The sequence below is a fragment of the Lissotriton helveticus genome, chromosome 1_1 (genome assembly GCF_964261635.1).
Source record: "Lissotriton helveticus chromosome 1_1, aLisHel1.1, whole genome shotgun sequence".
In the NCBI taxonomy this organism is placed as follows: domain Eukaryota; kingdom Metazoa; phylum Chordata; class Amphibia; order Caudata; family Salamandridae; genus Lissotriton; species Lissotriton helveticus.
In genome coordinates this window covers 1833978329-1834002636 of record NC_136057.1, presented here as the reverse complement: position 1 = coordinate 1834002636, position 24308 = coordinate 1833978329, and the positions used below count along the sequence as shown (strand labels likewise).

Sequence of the window (24308 nt, the reverse complement as noted above, 5' to 3'; positions counted from 1 at the left end):
GATGCCAATGATACATTGAGGTGTGAACAATGAACTTGCCTTTACTAAAAAGGAAAAGGTGGTATTTGAGGACTCAAATGTGTATTTTTTCATGAAAATGCTAAACCGTTATTTGTGGTAATCATGTTTTTGTTGCCGAAAAGAAAAGCATTTATTCAATATCAAATGTATGCATTTTCATGATAATTAGTGACAAAATTACCGTATCTCCAAAAATATTTCTGAATGATAATAGTTCCCACTATCGAGAACATTTGATCTCTGTATCCTCAGTGATGGCACTTCTGCATGAGTCTGTAAAATCTGTATGTATTGCCTGAGATTGTAAGGATAGTTGTATTTTTTGTTTTTCCGCCTCCCCTTCCAAGGAGAGATTCTTTTTTATTACACATGATGTAGAATGTATTTGGAAGGGGCAGGTTGGGAAAATGAAAGGAAATGAAAAGTAGAATTGTAGATTTATGTTATGGTAATTGATAGTCCACAACAAAAGCATGTCCTGCACTTTATTTTGCTTATGACTTTTCGGACATTTGTTTATGATAACTGTGGGGAAGAAATGCACTATTTTAACAACCATTTTCTTAAATTATCTTAACGCAGGCGAACCAGAAACACTTCTGAGGATGGCCAGGCTGAGCTGGCAGACCATGAAAGTAGTGAATTCGCTCATGAGTGCGTCTTAGCAAATTTCTGGGAAAATGTACTGTTAAATGTGCTATTACAACACATTTTGTAAGCTAATCTGGGGAAGAGAGCGAGTCGAGAAATCCAAGGCATATGTTACAATCCACAATTTTCAAAGAGCTCCGCACGCCACTGAACTTTATACTAATAAACAATCCAGTATTCAGTCAAAATATCGAGTTTGAAATGTCAACTTACACTAATATCGAGTTTTAAATATTGTGACAGAAATATCGACAGCAAGAATATCGTGGTCAAGAATATCGACTACAGGGTAAGAAATATCGAATTTAAAAATATAGAGGTCATTAATATAGTTTGCAAAAATATAGTTGTTTAAAATATCGATTTTTAAATTAGTATTATGTATTTTAGTATATATTTAAAATGCATGTGATGTATTTTTATATAAGAATTGTTTATGTTTGTAAATTTTGCGGTTTTTTTGTTCGGTAGTGGGTTGTGAGTTTATAGAGGAATAGGGTGGGAAGTAATTTAAGTATACTAAATGAATGAATATATTTATTTATTAATATCTTTTTAATTGAGATTTCATCATGTTAATTATGTTTTTAATTTTTTGGGTAAATTTAAGGAGCGGGTTGTGGGGTTTATAGGGGTAAAGTGTGGGAAGTAAGTTATTTTTAATTAATTATTAATTTGTTGTTAATTAATTCTAATTACTTAATTGACAATTAATTATGGTGATTGTGTAATTAATTTTAGGTGTGGATTGTGGTTTTTTTAGGGGTGAAGGGTGGGAAGTAATTTATTTTTAATGACTTAATGATTAGTTGATAATATTAATTAATTGATGAATCATGGTAATTGTGTAATTAATGTTAGGTTCGGGTTGTGGAGTTTATAGGGGTAAAGGGTGGGAAGTAATTTATTTTGAATTCATTAATAATTAGTGGTTAATTAATTAATTGACAATTAATTATAGTTATTGTGTATTTAATTTTAGGTGCAGGTAGTGGGGTTTATAGGGGTAAAGGGTGGGAAGTAATTTGCTTTTATTTATTAATAATTAGCTGTTAATTAATATTGATTACATAATTGACAGTTGATTATGGTAATTGTGTAATTAATTTTAGGTTCGGTTTGTGGGGTTTTTTAGGGGTAAAGGTTGGGAAGTAATTTATTTTTAATTAATTAATGATTAGCTGATAATTATTAATTAATTGATAACTAATTAGTGTCATTATTTAATTATTTTTTGTGTGTGGGCTTTGGGTTTATAGGGGTGAAGGGTGGGGAGTAAATAAATGTTACTTACTTTATAATTAGTTGTTAAATATTATTAATTATTTAATTGAAAAAGGTTTTTAATTGTGTAATACATTTGTTCACAGTTGAATTTTAGGAGTGGGTTGTGGGGGTTATAGGTGTAAAGGGTGGTAAGTTAAGGACATTTTATGTGCTTTCATTTGTTTTTTAATTAATAATATTTGTTTAATTGATAATTATTTATGTTAATTATGCAAATACATTTTTTTATTTTCGTTGTGAGTTGTGTGGTGTTATGGAGAGTAAGTAAATAGAATACATTTATGTAATTAATGTTCTTGTTAATAAATAATTTCTACAGAAAAATATTTATTTGTTTGAAAAATATTTTTTAATTTGATTAGATATAATATTTGTAGGTATTTGTGATATGTATTTAACATTACAATATGTTTTTTATATTAAATATATTTTTATTTTTAACATATTTATATTCGTGTCGTAAGCGGGCTCACTTGGCAGTTTGTGTTCCATGCGCAGAAGCGCGTCTTCGAGCCGTTACCGGCTCGCTCTGTTTTTGCACAACGCGCTGGAGTGCGTCTTCGTGCCTTCAAGGTCCGCTCGTACAACGCGCTGGAGCGCGTTTCTCTGCATTTACTGGGCTTGCCTCACCTGTAAGGGGAAACACGCTGGAGCACGTCTGCAAACTTCCGTTAAGGCCCCCCCCCCTGACTTCCAGCAACAAGCTGAAGTGCTTCCATGAGCCAGACCTCCGCTTGGACATAACGTCCTCGTTTTTGGGGGCTTTTTCAAAGATCCAGTGGGAAGCGCTGCAGCCCCAACTAATGAGCCATTGAGAGGCTCGGATTTCCCTGTCTGTTTTCCTTTCACACAAATACATCCTCAGACTGCCGCACTGAAAAAAGTAAGGCTTGGAGGAAGTCCCATACTTCATTTTGTTTATCTAAAGGTACGCAGGAAAAGCATACCTCTCCACTTTTCATTGCATTGCCAGTTCTTTGGATTTATGTACTTCAGTACCGAAGAGAATATTCACAGCTAAGTACACCGTCCACGACTGGAAGAGGCTGTGCTGGGCAATCCCTCTTGGCTGTATCTCTCCGCTGGTTCTCAGTATCTATTGCCTATGGCCACCCAGACAATCAGGACTTGTGGTCATTGAGGGAGGTAGCATTGACTCCCTTTTTTTCCCTTTTTTTTCTGCTGTTCCGCATACTACTTTGGCCAGAACTATCCTCATAACCCTCATATAGACTCATATAGACTCTTGCTGGGGACCGTGGTGGAAACGCTGGACTAATGTTACGAGTAGCCTTACACTCGGGGTTACACATCTGTTTCTTTTGCACTTATTTATTTGTGACACTGTATTGGCACCACATTCTTAAAAAAAAAGAAAAAATAAGTTATGGGGAGGCGAAAGCTACAAACCGCCTCTGCAGGAGCAAAGGTTAGCTCCAATGCTACCGTTACGACACTGGACTCTTTTCTGCTGAGGGCGGCAGCTGTAATTGACAAGGAGATCGAGTTAGTGAATAGACGCCTTTCTAGGTCACCATCCAACAGCTTGTATCCAACACCTGTCGTACCCCTGGCAGAGGCTATCACTGAACCCCTGAGTTCATCCATCTGTTCTGGGTCACGTGACGGCTCTCACGCGAATGATGGGTTACTTTCTTTGCCGGAAGCCCCCCTTAAGGCTACGCACAGGCCTCTTTCTCCCGTTATCATAATAGAAAACAAGGAGAGTAGTGTTCCTCACTCTTTATAAGGGAAAGATGGTAACTTTACAAAAAAACATGTGGATACAAATCTAGCTCCTTGTAGTGAGAGCTCTCAACTGCCTGCAAAGGGGACTCCTAGACAAAGCGTGGGCACTAAAAGGAAACTCAAAACTATTGGGGGCAAAGCGAAGAAATCGAAATCTAACCCTGTCACCAAGCCCACGCATCTGTGCCAGTAACTACGAATGTAGATCCTTCGGTAGTATCAGAAGCCTTTAAAACTATAATGACTAGTTTATTGGGCACCAAGCTGGGCCCCATCCTTTAGAGGATAACAATGATTGAGAAATGCTTAGCAGTGCATAATCGGTCTGATCAACTTGCAATCCCAGGCATTCTTAGTGATAATTTAGGACCCAGTATAGTAACTGTAACGGATTCAGGTTTACGTACACGCTAATGCCCACAGATCACCAACAGGGAACAGCCACGTACCCAGTGTCCGATGAATCACGCAGCTCGGGGGGAGGCAGTCATACCGAGTGAAAGTCAGGTAACCAGTAGGGTTCTGCCTGTACATCAGCATGGGCTAGACCCACAACCTATTGGTGGTCGGCAAGTGGACCTGCAGGGGCACCCAGTGGAGAAATCACAGTGCTTACCAGTTATTCATCTCTCACCTGAATCGACACCCTATGTAGTGATCCTTGGGAATGTGCCGCCGCTCCCACCGGGTATTAATGAGGATTTTAGCCAGCTTAAAAATAAAGTACTTCACTGGTTATCTAACGATACCACAGTGGGTTTAAGGGCGGAACGAAATATCATCATGGTGTGCCGAGTTAGCTGGATAGGATGCTCGTGGAAATCTGGAAGGGGTGACTGTGTTATTGTGAATTTTAACAGATCATATCTAGCTGAAAGAATTCTATCTAGGTATTTTCATTTTGGCCCACTGAAGCAAGTGGTCTGTAGTACAGGCTCTATCGTTGTTTTTTTTTAATAAAACAGATACACAAAGGTACATTTTAGGGACTAGCAATATGGATGCTCCCCAAGACAGGTGGATTAAAAAACCTTATGCGGTAAAAGATCAATGGTTTCCACTAGCAGCACGCAGTCTAAACCAGTCAATAGGGCACTACTCTGCCCCTTCCCTAGAGTTATCTAATAGATATTCTACGCTATCAAGGCTGGAGTAGTGCGACTGACTACATAACCCTGTAAAGTCCTCTGTAGAGATAAAGTCCAGCCCCAGCAGAAGGCTCCAATTGTGCAAAGTGTGGTGGCCCCCGCGTATTTAACAACAATGTTTTGTCGTGGAACATTGCAGGTCTGGCAGATAAGTTTCAGGACCCCATTTGGCAGCAGTTTGTCAAACAATTCTCCATGATTTGTTTCCAGGAAACTTGGTTGGTGAACTGCAATTTATTTTTGGAGGGATTCAAGGCCTTCTTTGTCCCAGCCTCTTCGTCGGCATGTGGTAGAGCTAAGGGTGGTATGGTTATTTACATATCTTTGGCTGCGCACTGCCAGATTCAGATCATCCCATCTTCAAGTTTGAGTCTTCAAACTATGGTATTGAAGATGGGGATTACCAGTATGGGCCTGATTAACTTTTACAACGCGACGACAAGTACCCAGGGGGAATGTAACATCACCCAGCTGGGTTCCTACATAAGGCAGTCCTGTGGTTCCTTATCATATAATCTAATGGTGGTGGACGATTTTAACATCCACCCTTGTGGAGATCCAAGATACACAAGTATGGCTGATCTGGGCTGCCCCCGAATGCTAGGATTTCACTTTGAACACTCCACTCAGGGGTAATTATTGAACAACTTATTCAATTAATTTGATCTAATGTCACTAATGTCACTTTCTGTCCCACGTAAAAAAATAACTTTTCCTTCTTTTAATGGGAGAGGTAGCGGATCTTTAATAGATAAAATTTTTATTTCATCTACCCTTCAGTCTTTGTTTTGTGGGTTTACTATTATGGATAGTGTTTACAGCGACCATAATCCACTCTGTGTGCAACTGAGTGGCCCACTTTTATTTAAAAAAAATCTAGGGTGGTGTTACCGGGCACGCTAAGACCAACAGACGGTAGGCGCTGTCTTAAATGGTCACAGGTCTCCCCTGATGCCTTTTATGGTGTGGTAAGAGATTCCTGTGCTGCTGAACTAGCTCTCTGTATCTTGCCGGGTACTTCATCGAGGGATGTCCTCAGCGCCTTTAATGTCATCACCATTACGGTAGGGGAACTTTTAAGTGCTCCTGCACGTAAGGTAGCCATCCAACTCCCAGATGGTTTGACTCATCTTGTTCTCAGGCGGCGCAGAAGCTGAGGGAGGCCTTGAATGTTACTCCTAGAAACCATCTACAGATACTTGCCTGTCATAAGGAATATAAACAAGTACTGGCCATATGCACGGGTGTCTTGAAGGAGGAGGCATGGAGGGAGTTGTTTGAGATGAGCACACTTGGGAACAGCTCAAGGTTCTGGGGTATTATCAATAGACCGCTTTTTGAGAAAGATACAGGGGGTGACTTAGGCTCCCACATCACTGAGGAAGAATGGGTGTCCCATTTTCAATCTATGTTTAAGGGCCCTACCGATCAAACTCTTCAGGCAGACAGGGTCCTTAATATCGCCTCTGTGGTTTTCGAGCAGAAAGAGGTTAAGGCTGGGATTGCTGGCATGTCAAGTAACAAGGCACCAGACCCGGACGGCATCCCACCAGACCGCTTCAAATCGGATCCATTCTTTTGGGTACTGGTTCTTGTGGCTGTGCTTAACGCTGCAGCTAGGGACAGCTGCCCTGATTCCTGGGACACTTCAACTATTGTGCCAGTGTTTAAGAAGGGGAACCGCAGTAGCACCTTTTGCTACAGGCTGATCTCCCTTCTTGACTCAGTGGTAAAGGTTGTGGGTGGGGTGTTATTAGAAAGATTATCTTCCTGGGCAGAGGAGCACAAGATAATCTCTGGTATTCGATATGGGTTTCGCCCAGGGCGGTCAACCGTGGCCCAATGCCTCAATCTTTACATGATTGCTCGCCCAGGTACGATCTACATGGCCTTCATGGACCTTACATCCGCGTTTGATTGTGTCAACCGGGTCAAACTGTGGCAGTCCATGAGGACCATGGGGGTGGAGGGCAATATCGTTAACTTCTTAGAGGATCTGCACAGGGCCACCAAGGCCAATGTTTGATATGCCCAGGATCTTCATGTCTCTAGGGATTTTAACATCGGGAGAGGGGTACTGCAAGGCTGCATTTTGGCCCCTTTTTTGTTTGACCTCTATATAAATGATCTGGATAGAGTATTGGCTGATACAGGGGCAGATTTTCCGTATGTAGGGTTACTGGGTCTCCCTGTCCTACTATATGCGGACGATGCAGTCCTTATAGCCAGAACCGCTAGGGGCCTTCAATCCCTGCTTGATACCTTCCTACATTTTATGGGGGCCTGACATTTAGCAATAAATAACGCGAAATCCTATATACTGCAGGTAGGGATGCAGCCTAAGAAAAAGTTTCTCTTTACAGTAGGTCCCAAGAAGGTCCCTCTGACGACTGCCTTTACATATTTGGAGGTTTTATTGGACGATCGTTTGAAGTGGAGGCTTCTTATCCAAAAGAAAAAGGGGAGCTTACAAGGGTAAATGCGGCTATTTTCAACTTTGCTGCAAAGTTGGGCAAGCGCCCAGTTGCAGCCCTGCTGAAAGTCTATCAGGCCAAACGTGTAGCTACAGCTTGCTATGGTAGTGAAAATTGGGGGCATACTACAACAGATACGTTGCAGGTGGTTGAGAACACTTTTTTAAAGCGCTTGTTGGGCGTCCCAAGCGGTTTTTCGAACTTGGTGGCTCATGAGGAATTGGGGGTGCCTTTTTTATGTGACACCTTGGCTATGCGCCCCTAGTGGCTCAAGTGTTGGCTGAATAAGGATTTAGCGATCAGCCAGCAGATTATAACCAAATGTATGAGTCTTGACCACATCTCTTGTATACCATGGCTGAAATATATTAAAAGTTGTTTTGAAGAGTTGGGGCGCCCTGAACTTTTCTTAAAGCCTGATTCTATTGCACAAAAGGATGTGGAGTTTGTCAAGAATGCTTTTAGCAGTCTAAGGTAACTAGAAAGAGACGAGCTAGAAGTGCAAAAACCTAGGGGATCATTAGGATGATGGGCGGACTTTGTCCGCCTGCCATCCTGTCGGTATTCGGGACCGGCCCCATAAGGGCGGGGGTCCCGTGGGGGGTATTAGGATGTGCCCGCCACAGTGGTGGGCACATCCTGCATTTTTAGCATCGTGGTGGGCGGTGCTCTCTGCACCGCCCGCCACAATGCTAAAAATGCATTTCAGCATTTGCATTTAAAAAGCGTCAGGCACCGCGCGGTGCCTGCCGCTTTGTAAATGCAAATGAAGGGGGGTACCACAGGTACCCCCCGTGTGCACCCCCCACCTATACTTCACTCTGGGGGCCCGCAGGGGGCCACCAGAGTGAAAACCGCATGCCTTTCCTTGGCAGCATCGCCGCCGCGGAAAGGCACCTAAATACAACAATCATAATATGGCTAGCGGTGTCTGATAGACACCGCCACCATATTATTCCTTTTCCGCCCCAGCCGCAAGGCGACCGGGGCGGAAAAGCGGCGGACGGTCTTTCCGTCCGCCGAGGTCCCCCCCGCCATACTAATATGGCGGGGGGGAAACGAGTGTGGATGTCGGGCAGATTGCCCCGCCAGGCTGGCGGTGGCTACCGCCAGCCTGGCGGGGGCAATCCGCCCGACATCCTAATGGGCCCCTAAGTGTTCGCAAATTCCTGTTGCTAAAAACAAACCCATCCACGGAGCCTTATCTCCTAGGGTCACTGTCTACATATGAGCGTTTTTAATTGTCCAGGTTTCGTCTGGATTTTTTCCATTTGTTACTCGCTGTTCCGAAAGGGTGCAGTAGAGGACAGGTGTTATCACCCTGTGGCTGCGATGGAATGTCTCCACAGGATCTGCAACACTTCATGTTCTTTTGTAAATTTTAAGAGGTACCCCGGAGATATTTTTTACTCCCCCTTTTAAAGAAGCTGATTTTTAACCAGGTTCGCCCAGCGCTTCTGTATCTGCAATTGTTGAAGGCTGACAGTATCTTATTCATAGTGGGTTATTTGAAATCTTCGGTTAGAACCAGGTCCTGTCTGGACAATTAGCAACCCTTTTTGGTAGAAGGTACTCTCTGTTTTAATGTTTAGAATATGAGTCATACTAACGGGGCCTTTTTTTCCTCTTTTATTGATATGAACTGTATTTTGTATGTCATTTTATTGTATCATGTTTTAAATGAAATTTGGAGGTTTTTGAAACGTTTATGGTTTTCTGTACGTGAAACCGGATAAAGTCGATTTGATTTGATTAACAGATTTATATTTTGTATTTTATTTTTTAAAAGATATTTTTATTTTGTTGATGATATTTTGAACTTACTGGAGTGAGAATAGTAAATTTGACCCCTCTGAAATCCAACACTTTCCCTATTGATGCAATAATTGGAGTGGGAATAGTACATTTTGGCCCTCTGCTATCCAACACTTTCCCTACTGTTGCACTCACTGGGGTGGGAATAGTAATTTTTACCCCTCTGCTATCCAACACTTTCCCTACTGTTGCACTCATTGGTGTGGGAATAGTAAATTGTATCCCTCCGCTATCCAACACTTTCCCTACTGTTGCACTCACTGGAGTGGGAATAGTAGTTTTTACCCCTCCGCTATCCAACACTTTCCCCGCTGTTGCACTCATTGGAGTGGGAATACTAAATGTTATCCTTCCGCTATCCAACACTGTCCCTTCTGTTGCACTCACTGGAGTGGGAATAGTAGTTTTTACCCCTTCGCTATCCAACACTTTCCCTGCTGTTGCATTCACTGGAGTGACAAATTTAAGTGTAAAGATTTTTAAATAGTTTAATATTTTCATCTATAATAGAATGTTTTTTAAATAGATTTTAAGTTATTGGTATATATATATATATGGACATCAAGGCCATTTTAAACCGGACACTCTGCGTCCAGCCCTGCGCAGCAAGTTTACATCTGGACTGAATTCGATTCCACCCCCACATATTATCAGTGACAGCAAGGTGATTTCTGGGAGTTGTGGTTTCTACACTACTCCCGCGGCTATTTTGGTCATGTGATGGGGAGGTGCCATAGCTCCCGCCCATGGGAGTGTGCAGGACTGTTAAGGACTCAGGTGGGGCAGCACCTTGATTTCACAGCGGCATCCGACGAAGGCTCAAGGGAGCCGAAATGCATCATGCCACATGCTGTTCCATTAAAGCGGCTCCAATGAATTCCCCTGTGTGGCCTCTACCTTTCGTGATTGGAGGGGTTTTGGGTATATATATATATATATATATATATTACCTACTGGCGGTCGCCAGTAGGTATATATAGTTAGGATTTTTTCTCTATGGGATTTTTGAGAATTCTATGTCTAATAACTTTGGCGTTTATGGACGGAATTGGCTGAAATTTTCAGGAAAATGGAAAATTTTGTTTCTGAGCAGCCCCTGAAAATTTGGGGGGGGTTTGTCAAGGGGGGGCCGAGAAAAAAGGGGGGTCCCAAAACGCGTTTTTCCCATGTTAATTTCCATAGGGCGGTTGGCCTCACTTTTAGCCCGAACGGCTGAATGGATTTGCACGAAACTTGGCAAAATTGTAGGGACTGGTAGCCCGATGTGCCTTTGCTAGGTCTCAATATATGTGCTCCAGTGGATTTTGAGAAATTAACGTTCAAAAAAAGATATATATCTGTTACAGAGCTCCGGGCAGCGCTCCGCTTCGCGTACTTTTCGCGTTACGGAGCTTTGCGAAGCGAAGCTGATTGGTTCTCCGGCGTCTGTAAACATTCCAAACAGTCCGTAGCGGCCGCCATCTTGTCTCTCGGTAGGATCGAGAGACAAGAGGAGGCCAAAGCGAAGGGGCAAATGACCATAAGGGGGCATAGTAGATCCTCCCTGACCCCCTAGGTTTGATGTGGAGGCTTTAAAAGGGCTCCGCGGGGCAAAAAATAAATAAATTAATTAAAAAATCGGTTTTTTTGGCTGGGGTGCGCCCGGTTCGCGTAACGGGAAGCGGACTGGGGAGCGAACTACAAGGAAACAAGAATGATTGACTTTTAACTTATTGTATGCTTATAGACTTTTTTTTTTCTTTTTTTTCTGCTGAGTGACGTCTCGGCCTATCTCCACGGGATGCAGTCCCTACCATCTCGGCGTTTAAGCCCAGGGGGACCGGTAGTGTGGGAGAGATAACGTCTGTTAACGTTCGATTCGAAGGAAATCAGGAAGTGTTGATAAACATTGTCTGCGCCATCTTGCCTTTTTTCAAATGCCACACTTTTGTCGTGCACGGCCGCCATTTTAGATGCCTTGACCAGACCCACTCTCTGCACGCTGTCGATCCTTAGCATGGCTCCCCACCCTCGCAAGCATCTCCCCCAGGCACTGGTCACCCCCGCTCTCTGTCTTATGCATGGGCAATAAACCTCCCCTCATCTGCGCTGCTCTTCCCTGAGAATCACACCCTGTGCCCGCCCGACACCTCCCTTTCGCCCTATTCACTACCGCACCCTCTGACACTCCTTTTCCTCTGTGTCCGATTGTCCAGGCCGGTCCCAGGCTATCAGCTAGCCCTGCAGATGTAGTTTATGGCCCCAGCTGTAAAGAATCACCCCTCTTCAAAGGAGTTACAGTAGATCAAGGCCCCCACACGATGAGATCCGTCACACCACACGCGTTCCTACTATCTGAAAACCATCCTGTATTGTGATTGGGGAGGGGACCGAGCCTGAAGCGGAAGATTCCAGGGATGCCTCTTTGTACATCAAAGTTTTTACAATTATGTGTCACATTAAAAATATATAGCACTCCAACAAAGTAGTAGGATTATAAAACTTTAATAACTTATAAATATATACAACGCAACAAAAACAGTAAAAAAGGAAAAAAGAAGCAACAATGGTCAGTAGCTGTGTTTTGTGCGAATAGTCCCAAGGCAGCACAACGTGCTGAGTTCTGGACGGCACCCAGGTGATGTTGCCTGGGTGCCGCACTGGTTTTGGGTATCCTACAATGCAGCTCCGAAAAACGGCGTGGGGCGTCCCGGGGGGTGGCTCGTCAGTAGCGGTCTGTTGTGCGAATAGTCCCAAGGCAGCAGAACGCGCTGAGATGTGGATGGCACCCAGGTGATGTCAAGTAAGTTGCCGCACTGGTTTTGGTATCCTACAATGCTGCTCCGAATAACGGCGTGGGGCGCCCGGGGGGGGGGTGAGGCGGCGTGAACGGGCCTCCCCAGGTGGAGGCTCGTCTGCTGTAGTGGGGCGCCCCTTTACCGTTTCAGTTGCCATTCCGCTCGCTTTTGGTACACTGTGCCAAAATCCGCCATTCAGCTGAGTTGCGCCCACTCTTGCGGTGCAGCGATAGGCGGCTGCCACAGGACTCTCAAAATGGCGGCAGGCTCTTTCCTTTTTGGGCCTGGTCCACTGAAATGGCCCTGGGACACCTTGCAAATCGGACGCTTGTCTGCTAGGTCTTGGACCCCATTCTCGAAAGCGTCCCCTCAGCCTTGAAGATTCTACAAAAGTCTTGGGGGCCCCCGACTCCTGCAGGCTTCCGGTGGGGAGCGGCTGCCATGATTGCTCGCGGAATGACCACGGCGGAGCCACGAGATGGTGGTGCTTTCATGCTGACGCCAGCTTCAGTCTGAAACATCCAGAAACAAGGTGGAGCTTTCATCGTTTGGGAAAAAAAAAAAGTTTTCATCCAATGAAAAGTGTTATTTTTAGGTCATATGATCAAGCCTTCCATCATTAGGAAACCAAAAGTAAAATGAACCAATGAAAAGTTTTATAAACAAGTCACATGACCTGTTATGCGGCATAGGGTATAAAAAGCGTAGAAAATCCGTTGGCACGTGAGGCGGCGTCAGTAGCGGACCGATGTGCGAATAGGCCGAAGGCAGCACAACGCGCCAAGATCCGGATGGCACCGAGGTGGGGTCCAGCAAGTTGCCGCACTGGTGTGGCCATCCTACAATGCTGCGCCGAAAGTCGGCGTGGGGCGCCCCGTTGGCCTGTGAGTTCGCGTCAGTAGCGGACCAATGTGCGAATAGGCCGAAGGCAGCACAACGCGCCAAGATCCGGATGGCACCGAGGTGGTGTCCACCAAGTTGCCGCACTGGTGTGGCCATCCTACAATGCTGCGCCGAAAGTCAGCGTGGGGTGCCCCGTTGGCCTGTGAGGTGGCGTCAGTAGCGGACCGATGTGCGAATAGGCCGAAGGCAGCACAACGCGCCAAGATCCGGATGGCACCGAGGTGGGGTCCAGCAAGTTGCCGCACTGGTGTGGCCATCCTACAATGCTGCGCCGAAAGTCGGCGTGGGGCGCCCCGTTGGCCTGTGAGTTCGCGTCAGTAGCGGACCGATGTGCGAATAGGCCGAAGGCAGCACAACGCGCCAAGATCCGGATGGCACCGAGGTGGGGTCCAGCAAGTTGCCGCACTGGTGTGGCCATCCTACAATGCTGCGCCGAAAGTCGGCGTGGGGTGCCCCGTTGGCCTGTGAGGTGGCGTCAGTAGCGGACTGATGTGCGAATAGGCCGAAGGCAGCACAACGCGCCAAGATCCGGATGGCACCGAGGTGGTGTCCAGCAAGTTGCCGCACTGGTGTGGCCATCCTACAATGCTGCGCCGAATGTCGGCGTGGGGCGCCCCGTTGGCCTGTGAGCTGGCGTCAGTAGCGGACCGATGTGCGAATAGGGCCAAAGGCAGCGCAACGCGCCAAGATCCGGATGGCACCGAGGTGGGGTCCAGCAAGTTGCCGCACTGGTGTGGCCATCCTACAATGCTGCGCCGAAAGTCGGCGTGGGGCGCTCCGTTGGCCTGTGAGTTCCCGTCAGTCAGTGGGGGTTGTTTGAGGATCTGACTGCATTGGAAAGCAATGTGATGCTGTGCGTTGCCCCCAAGATGAAGGTTCCTCGGCTGCAGTGGGGCGCCCCTTGGTGTTTCACTCGCTATGCAGCTGAGTTGCGTGCGCACTTGCGGCGAATAGGCCGAAGGCAGCACAACAATATTTTCGAAATGGAAGACACCACAAGGCGCTGAGATTCGGTTGGCACCGAGGTGGTGTCTAGCAAGTTGCCGCACTGGTGTGGCCATCCTACAATGCTGCTCCGAATAACGGCGTGGGGTGCCCGAAGGGGGGGGGAGGCGGCGTGAACGGGCCCCCCCAGGTGGAGGCTCGTCTGCTGTAGTGGGGCGCCCCTTTACCGTTTCAGTTGCCATTCAGCTGAGTTTCGGCCGCTCTTGATGCTACAGCGACAGGCGGCTGCAACAGGACTCTCAAAATGGCGGCCTGTTCTTTGGATTTGGGCCTGGTCCACTAAAATGGCCCTGGGACACCTTAGAACTCGGACGCTCGAATTTTTTTTCCTTTCCTCTACATGCAAAAAAGGTAAATGCCCGGTACGTTACCTGCCTCATCTGCCACGATGTACTCTCCAGAGGAACCGAAAAAATATATAGTTATGGTAACTATACCATGCATCGTCATATGGAGAGGTGGCACCGATTAATTATAGTGCTGCACAAAAGAGAGATTTGGAGGAGAACCCCCGACTTGCCAGTACATTCACCAAAGAAGTGGCACTGACAGCATCAGAGGCAAGGGAAACGGTCCCAAATATTTAGAAGAACTTTGGAAAGATTAAAATGACATGTTTAGATTGTGGCAAATTAATTTCATGTGGACAGATGAGTGTTACTCTAATAAATACAGCATATGAACATCATCATAGTCGATGGTTGGTGGAGACATTTTGACTATATCCTGGACCTGCCCGTCCTCGCCCAAAATGGCGCCGGAATAAATGGGACTCGTAACTCCTTGTTGTGTACTGGTTGCACAACCTTGATATCACGAGATACGTATGCAGTTTTGAAGCACATGGCGGGCGGGGACGAGAATTGATTGAATATTTCGACATCCCTATTGATATTAAGTTCTGATGTGTTATTGATTACTGTACTATTGAAAGTTCGAATTAACGTCACCCATGGTACTTGCCCGCAAATGTATATCTAGATAATTTTATTGTAACTGGCCCTGTCGTATTTTAATTATAAAATGTACGTCCACCGATTCCGCAACTGTTAGACACCTTAGTTCTTGCAACCTAATGGCCCGCCCGTTACGTTCCTCTACAGTGTAAATGTCTACTCATCATATACGATTACAGTTTGCTCCGTGGCCGGCCCCACGTGGTTATAGGCCCGTATTTGTATACTGACATTTTCACAATAAAGGTTTTTAAAAGAAAACATGGTAGTAGTATTTACATTGGTAAAGTTTTTAATAATAGTCACTGTTTTAGAATCAGTAAAAGGCAAGTGAAATAAAGCAGTCCAATTACATGAAGGGTAAAAGGTATAATACGCAGGAACGCAGTAAAGATAAATGGTCAAGGGCTGTTGTGTTTTCTACTCCTGCAACATAAAGTGATCGATAAGAATCTGATATTCAGGCGTATCGGCGACTAAGACAGCAGGCCGAGCCTCTTTTGCTCAACGGCTCCGTCATGGGACGAAGAAACGCCCTTTTTCTCGAAAAAGGAATATATTTTACTTGCAGGAAAGTTGTAAATTTTCCGGGAAAGTACATTAGCCTGGAACATTATAACATATGTTCAAGAAAAAATAATGTTCGAAAGTAATAAAAAGCATAATTTTTAGGTCATATGACCAAGCCTTTCATCATTAGAATAAGAAAAGTAAAATGAACCAGTGAAAAGTTTTATTAACAAGTCACATGACCTGTTATGCTTACGTTACGCGCTGCGCGCCGCGCCCCGGATCGCTTCCGGGAAGCTGCGCTTCGCGCACCGGAGCACTTCCGGATGCGCTAACGCGGCGCGTCATATGACGCATTACGCGACAACGCAGGTCCAGAATATAGTCAAAATGTCTCCACCAACCAGCGGTCGGAACACAACCCCTTTCAGCAGGCTAAATAGTTCTGTTAAATGACAACAGAAGGGACAGGCAACAAGAACCATCAGTCAAAGAGGGGAGGACAAGTTCTTCTCTACCGGGTCACGTTGGGGCGCTACCGGAACTGATCGAATTGGTAGTCTACAGTGTTTCTGGATGTTTCAGACTGAAGCTGGCGTCAGCATGAGAGCACCACCATCTCGTAGCTCCGTCGTGGCCATTCCACGAGCAATCATGGCAGCCGCTCCCCACCAGAAGCCTGCGGGAGTCGGGGGCCCCCAAGACTTTTGTAGAATCTTCAAGGCTGAGGGGACGCTTTCGAGAATGGAGCCCAAGCTCTAGCAGACAAGCGTCTGAGTTCCAAGGTGTCGCAGGGCCATTTTAGTGGACCACGCCCAAATCTGAAGAGCCGGCTGCCATTTTGAGAGTCCTGTGGCAGCCGCCTATCGCTGCACCGCAAGAGCGGGAGCAACTCAACTACATGGTGAGCGAGACGCTGTAGTCGAAAGAGCGGGCGGTAAACAGCTGAATAGCGGAAGAGGCACAGTGTAGCAAAAGCGGGCGGAATGGCAACTGAAACGGTAAAGGGGCGCCCCACTACAGCGTGTCTTAGGTGAAACGGATTGTGGGACAAGGTCAAGAATGGCAGAGTCACCAAAAGGCAAAAAGTTCCGCTTGACCCCGGGAGCCAGCCACCTATGTCGGGGCGATCTCAGGCCACACCAGGGCAACACGACTTGGGGAGGGGGCCGGAGCCAAGCGCCCCCTCCGAGTCCGCGCCATCACACCGTCCCTCGGGGGCCTCCGTCAAGCGGTTCAGGGTGGCACCGCATCACATTGTTTTCAAATGCAGTCACGTCCTCAAACAGCCCCCACTTACATTGAGAATAGTGAAGCTGTAGCAAGTGCAAATAAGCTTCAGACAGTGTTACAAGCACTCCTCAAAACTTTGAACTATCAGAGTGCATGAGTTTCATGCTCGATCGATTGAGCTAGCCAGATCGGGCAACAAAAAGTATAAAATAGTTATGTAAATAGTTATTTAATAAAATGTTTTACCCTGTTACTTTGCTGGTGTGTTGTATATATTTGTAATATTTGCATAGAGTTTATCGTTATTTTGGGCGGGGTGGGTGGCGGAGCCGAGCTGTCTTGCAGCCATCATGGTGTGGAGCTCAGTTCATCTCACTAGTTTTGTATTTCTCATGAGGGGTTGTTCCTAATGTTTCTATTTTAGCGAGGTCAAAAAGAGATCCCATTAGTGGCCTACTGATTTTGCTCGATTCCTTTTGTTTTTTACACGATTTTTCACTATCTGCAAAGACTAAACAGAGTATTGCGACTCTGTGCTTGTTTGTAAATAGAGAATGAACCAAAGAGAACCAATTCTAAAACAGTAAATGCTTGGATAACAATCAATCAAATGGAGAGAGAAGCAGGCACGATGGATTACAACGGGGGCAAAGGCCTGCGTTAACTACCCTTCACTATCTGCAAAGAGAGAGTACTCCTAATAGAAATGAGGGGGAGGGGGGGGCAGCATTCAAAGCAGATCATTGTGCATAAACACGAAAATGTTTTTACTTACCATGTACTTGACATTCGACAGCTTATGATATTTGCTATTAAAAAACCATTGAAATTCACTGAAAAAACCATAGGTTAGAGACCATATATAGTTAGGAATTAGCATTTAAAAAACCTTGAAAATTCACTGAAAAAACCATAGGTTATAGACCATATATAGTTAAGAATTAGCATTTAAAAAACCTTATTTTACTCACACAAACCATTGAAATTCCATATATAGTTAGTTGCACTAACTATATATCGCGCACCCGCAATCCACTGCTGATGATGTCACATATTACATCATTCATGACATGGTCAGTGACATCACTGATGACATCACTGATGACATCTCAAATGACATCACTGATGACATCACTGATGACATCTCATTTGACATCATTCTTGTGCTAATATGATAAACCTCTTCAGACTCTAATATAACCTTAGATACACTCAGTGTATACAGACACTCACACACTGTCACTCATCCATGGAGTTACTCACACACCTAGTCAGTCATGCAAAGAAACAATCTCACCTCCATTTCCTCAACTATACAGTTATACACACCTTACTTATTCAAACATATACTAACACATATTTACTCTCTTATACAATCCCTGATACAAGTTCACAATGATCCATACAGCCACTCACACATTCAGTGGCTCTCATGCACAGTTATTTATATATGCCAACTCTCACATGTACTGTGTTTTACATATGTACTTACTATGACATGTAGCATTGAGATATCCATTCACTCATCAATACACTCATGCACACAGTCAACCGCCCATGTAGCTGTTTCCACATGCACTCTTGAACTCATACACCTAGTGAATCAACTGCTCACACATCTATGCACAGAGTCACACACCTCCCAGCCACCCCCACACAAACTCAATCTCCCATACAAATACTTGGGCAACCAAGCAATAACACATATAACCTCTCGTATAGCTAATGATCAACACATGCAGCAGTTTACATCACAACAGACATACTGATGCACATATTCAGACAGTTTAGTCACTAACCCATGCATTTAGTACGACACATTTATTCACTCACTCATACAGTCAGTCACGCACCTACTAAATCCTTCATCCAGACACTTATACATCCACTCATTCTTCAATAAATCAAACATATTTAAACTTTACAGAAACACACAGTCACTGGATGATGTCATCAGTGATGTCATTTGAGATGTCATCAGTGATGTCATCAGTGATGTCATTTGAGATGTTATCAGTGATGTCATTTGAGATGTCATCAGTGATGTAATCAGTGATGTCATTTGAGATGTCAGTGTGTGAGTGTCTGTATACACTGAGTGTATCTAAGGTTATATTAGAGTCTGAAGAGGTTTATCGTATTAGCACAAGAATGATGTCAAATGAGATGTCATCAGTGATGTCATCAGTGATGTCATTTGAGATGTCATCAGTGATGTCATCAGTGATGTCACTGACCATGTCATGAATGATGTAATATGTGACATGATCAGCAGTGGATTGCGGGTGCGCGATATATAGTTAGTGCAACTAACTATATATGGAATTTCAATGGTTTTGTGTGAGTAAAATAAGGTTTTTTAAATGCTAATTCCTAACTTTATATGGTCTATAACCTATGGTTTTTTCAGTGAATTTTCAAGGTTTTTTAAATGCTAATTCCTAACTATATATGGTCTCTAACCTATGGTTTTTTCAGTGAATATATATATATATATATATATATATATACATATATATATATATATATATAGTTAGGATTGATTTCCATAGGGAAATCGCAACATTCTATTGGGAATAACTTTGGCGCCGGTTGAGGAATCTGCCTGAATTTTTCAGCAACTTTGCCTGTTGGGGGGGATCCGTGAAGCGGGGGCCGAGATAAAAGGGGGGTCCCATAACGTGTTTTCCCCATGTTAATTTCCATAGGGCGGTCGGTTTCACTTTTAGCTCGAACGGCTGAATGGATTTCCACCAAACTTGGCAAAATTGTAGGGACTGGTAGCCCGATGTGCCTTTGCTATGTCTCAAGATATGTGCTCCAGAGGATTTTGAGTAATTTAGGTTCCCAAAAATTTATATATCTATAGCCGCGCCCCGGTACGCGCACCGGGGAGCGCCACGGGACTGGCGCACGAAAAGCTGATTGGCTCTCGGGTGTCTGTAAACATTCGAAACAGTCCGCAGCGGCCGCCATCTTGTGTCTCGGTAGGATTGAGACACAAGAGGTGGCAAAAAACAAAGGGGGAAATTACCAAAAGGGGGCAGGGTAGACCCCCCCTGACCCCTAGGTTTGATGTGGGGGTCATAAAAGGGTCCCGCGGGACAAACATTTTTTTTATTTTTTTTCGATTTTCGCGGGGGGAGCGCCCGGTACGCGTACCGGGGACCGTACCATGGGGAATAAAGAATGACAGTTTTTCCAAAAATTTTGCATTTTTATATAAATTGGAGGTAGTTCTGAAAATAACTTTTTTTTTTATTCTTTTTGTTGTTTTATATTTCTTTATTGTTTTTTGAATTTTTTTTACTTTTTTTGGCTTTTCTTAACAATTTTATATTTTTTTGTAGTTTTTCTTGGGGTCAAACAAAACACAGGGAATTGCAAACAGCTCAACTGGAGCAAAGTGATGCTTTGCTCACCATATGAAATTGTTTTGTTGCAATATTTGCAAACAAATTTAAAATCTCCAAATTTAGTTTGGACATTAGGGACCATCTCCCTAGCCTCTGCATCCAATAGAGTGGGTTGATTGGAGGCGCTTGAAGAAGAAGGATGGGAAGGGTTCTTGGTCAGTTCCCTGACCTCTGCTGCCGAATAATTGTTCGGGTGCTTCCTCTGCATATGTCTTATCATCGTGTGGTTCCCAAAAGAATACTTCTTCTTTGGGTTCCCTCTTGACAGTTCTTGGCCACAGATGAGGCAAGTCACCTTAGCTGCATTCACCTTTTTTGCACCCCTTGGCATCTTGTAAAAGTTCCAAATAAAATGTTCTTTGGGTCTGTATGGGGGATTGTCCTCAGGCAGAAAGTCCCTCTCCACCTCCTCCTCTTCGTCCTCCTCTTCTTGTTGACCACCAATGTGGTCTTGTGGTGGTCCTTGTGGTGGTGGTGGAGGTGGTGGTGGTGCAGATGCACCTGCAGCTGCTACTAGTGAAGCCATTTCTCAGAGAATGAATGCAGGTCTTCTTCACTCAAAAGTGAAAATGAGGAAAAAAGGTGGGGTCTTTCAACATTTAGAAACCAAAAGTGTTCTGAACCAATCAAAAGTGTTATTTTCAGGTCACAAGGCCCGACGCGCTTACGCTACGCGCCCCGGGGCGCGCCCGTAGTCGCGCTCCGGGCCGCGCCCGGGGGTGCGTAGCATAGGCGCGTTAGGACGTTGCGCGATCGTATGCGCTCGCGTGCTTCCGGGTGCGCTTACGCAGTGCGTCATATGACGCATCACGCGGTTACGCGAAACGTCACAATGTTGTTTTCGTTCGCGGGAATAGCGCTCCCGGGACGATCCCCGGTACGCGCCCTGGGGCGCGCCGTAATATTGCGCTTACCCGTGCGTTCACCGGTACGCGCCCCGGGAGCACCCCGGGGTTAAAAATATATATATATTTTTAAATTAACATATTTATACAATATAAAATTCGTTATAAAATGTTTTACTTTTTACACCTATAGAGATTTGCTATTAAAAAACCATTGAAATTCACTGAAAAAACCATAGGTTTCACACCAGTTATAGTTAGGAATTAGCATTTAAAAAACCTATTAAATTCACTGAAAAAAACATAGGTTTCACACCAGTTATAGTTAGGAATTAGCATTTAAAAAACCTATTATATTCACTGAAAAAACCATAGGTTTCACACCAGTTATAGTTAGCTGGAAATTTTACTGGCATAAAACCAATGAAATTCCCACGTTATAGTTAGTTGGACTCACTATAACTTGTGCGTGCAATGCACTGCTGATGACGTCACATATTACATCACTCATGACATGGTCAGTGACATCACTCATGACATCACTGATGACACCATCCAGTAAATGTGTGTCTTTCTGAAAAATAAATATTAGTGAGTAATGTTTAAATATTTAAATATATGTATTAGTGTTTCACTTTGTGTATAAGTGGCTGCATGGGTTGGTGAGTAGCTACATGTGTATGCATATGGGTTATTAGATGTTTTTCTTAGTATCAGTATGAGTGTTTGTATGGTTTGCTGGGGGTATTACTTAGCACGTAGATGCATGAATGACTGACTCTCTCTTTGTATGTGTTTTGAAGACAGCATATGTGCAGGACTGTATGGGTGGATGAGTGTGTGTTACTACATATGTTTTAATCTAGTGTATGTGAATATTGATGTATATAAGTGAGTATATCTGAGAGTAAGAGATTGTAAGAGTTCCTATTTAAATTAGTATGTGTTTCTATAAGTGATTGTTTAAGAGAGTAAGTATGTGTAAGTTACCTTAGAAGTAAGGTGGTAGTGTATATATATATTCACTGAAAAAACCATAGGTTTGACACCAGTTATAGTTAGCTGCAAATTTTACTCGCATAAAACCATTGAAATTCCCACGTTATAGTTAGTTGGACTCACTATAACTTGCGCGTGCAATGCACTGCTGATGACGTCACATATTACATCACTCATGACATGGTCAGTGACATCACTCATGACATCACTGATGACACCATCCTTGTGACCGAGTGACAGGCCTCCGTCACTGTAATATAACCCTTGAAACAAATATTCAAAACTAGAAACTAAAATTTTCAAAAAAATTGAGATACCCATACCAGTTACAACAACCAATCCAGTAATTCCACCATTTATATACACATCCACAAATTCACTAACAGTTCTATGTAGTCACTCATACATATACTCACTCATCATATGTAGTGATACACCTATACATCCTGTTACACACCGGCAGTCATCCAAAAGTTACTCACACACATACTCACACATGCAAAAAAACTATTGAACATCCATTTATTTGCATATACAGCTATACACACACTACCACCTTACTTCTAAGGAAACTTACACATACTTACTCTCTTAAACAATCACTTATAGAAACACATGCTTATTTAAACAGGAACTCTTACAATCTCTTACTCTCACATATACTCACTTATATACATCAATATTCACATATACTAGATTAAAACATATGTACTTACTGATAATGACACTAGTGAGACAGTGATTCACTCACCAACACACACATATACACACTCATCCACTCATACAGTCCTGCACAAATGCTGTCTTCAAAACACATACAGAGAGTCAGTCATTCATGCATCTATGTGCTAAGTAATACCCCCACCAAACCATACAGACACTCATACTGATACTAAAAAAAAACATATAATAACCCATATACATACACATGTAGCTACTCACCAACCCATGCAGCCACTTATACACAAAGTGAAACACTAATATATATATTTAAATATTTAAACATTACTCACTAATATATGTATTCACTAAGATACACTTAATAAGCCAGTTAACCAATCAATTGTTTTTTTAAAACATCCATTTAGACACTTATTTAAACATTTATTCTTCCATCAACTTTTACATATACATATATAAAACATATTTATTTTTCAGAAAGACACACATTCACTGGATGGTGTCATCAGTGATGTCATGAGTGATGTCACTGACCATGTCATGAGTGATGTGATGTGACGTCATCAGCAGTGCATTGCACGCGCAAGTTATAGTGAGTCCAACTAACTATAACGTGGGAATTTCAATGGTTTTATGCGAGTAAAATTTGCAGCTAACTATAACTGGTGTCAAACCTATGGTTTTTCAGTGAATATATATATTTGTTCGATTTTTATACAATTTTAAAATTATAAAATACATTAAACTTATTAGTTGAATAATTGTTTTTAAAGTAAATATTTATATATATATGTAATTATATGTGTGTTTAACTTTTTTAAATTAAGTGTATTTGTTATATTTATTAAAATGTAAATTAAATCTCATTTGTTTTTCAATTCATTTTATTCTTTAATATATTTATTATTTATGAATATATTTTATATAACTATAATAAACAATATTTTGTACAACTATATTTATGACATCAATATTTCCCCCCGATATTTTTGGACTTAACATTATGTAATAGGATGCAGATATTTTTGACATCGATATTTTGGTCACGATATTTTTGGTATGGGTATATTTTGGGTGTCGATATTTTGTCAGTGTATCAAACAATCCATAACAAGTACACCTAGATAAACATGGCTTTATCCCCTGTATATGGAAATAATCACTTAGCAAACATTCAGCAATATGCAGTCCCACATTATGTTCCAAAGAGAAAGAGTCCATTCTTTATTTCCAGCCAAGGGTTGCACTTCCACACATCAAGTAGGCCAACTGGCCTGTGGCGAATAGAGTGGCTAGTTTGGTAGCAAGGAGAGCTTCTTAGCTTTGACAAGTGGCAGTGAGGAAAAAGTAGCAGGTTGGAACAGCTGCACCGTGGTTGCCAGTGGATGATAAGCCGACAGAGCTATCGCCACAGAGAGTATGTGTACAGGAGGTTGGGGGCTACGTGCAGCAGGCTGCCACCCAATCACAGCTTTATTCTACGTACTTGGTGCTCCTATTACTGCACCCCTCTCTGTGCAATACCAGAAGGAGCAGAGAGAGATGCAAGGTGACAGAAAACGTGGTTCTCCCCTCAGCATAGACAAGGGTCCATATGTGCAAACCCACACAGAGTTCTTCTAAGCGCTAACTTCTTACGTAAATACAGCCAAAAGGGCATGTATTTACGTGCACTGGGCTGCAAGTATGAGCAAGCAAATATACCCCCAAAGGCTCAGCTAATGAGGAGGAAGGGGGCTTGAAGATGACTGATATACCCACATCAAAAGCAAAAAATCATCCTTCTTCTGCTCCGCCCTTGACAACGCCAAAAACCGCTCCAAAGAACTCTTTACCAT

General features: G+C 43.5%; 1 protein-coding gene across 1 annotated transcript in view; it reads right to left on the bottom strand.

Annotated features, from left to right (window-relative positions):
- The window catches only part of LOC144753527 (guanylyl cyclase C-like), a 632982-nt gene that overhangs the window by 292963 nt on the left and 315711 nt on the right, over positions 1 to 24308 (bottom strand). The gene's annotated exons all lie outside the window — the stretch shown is intronic.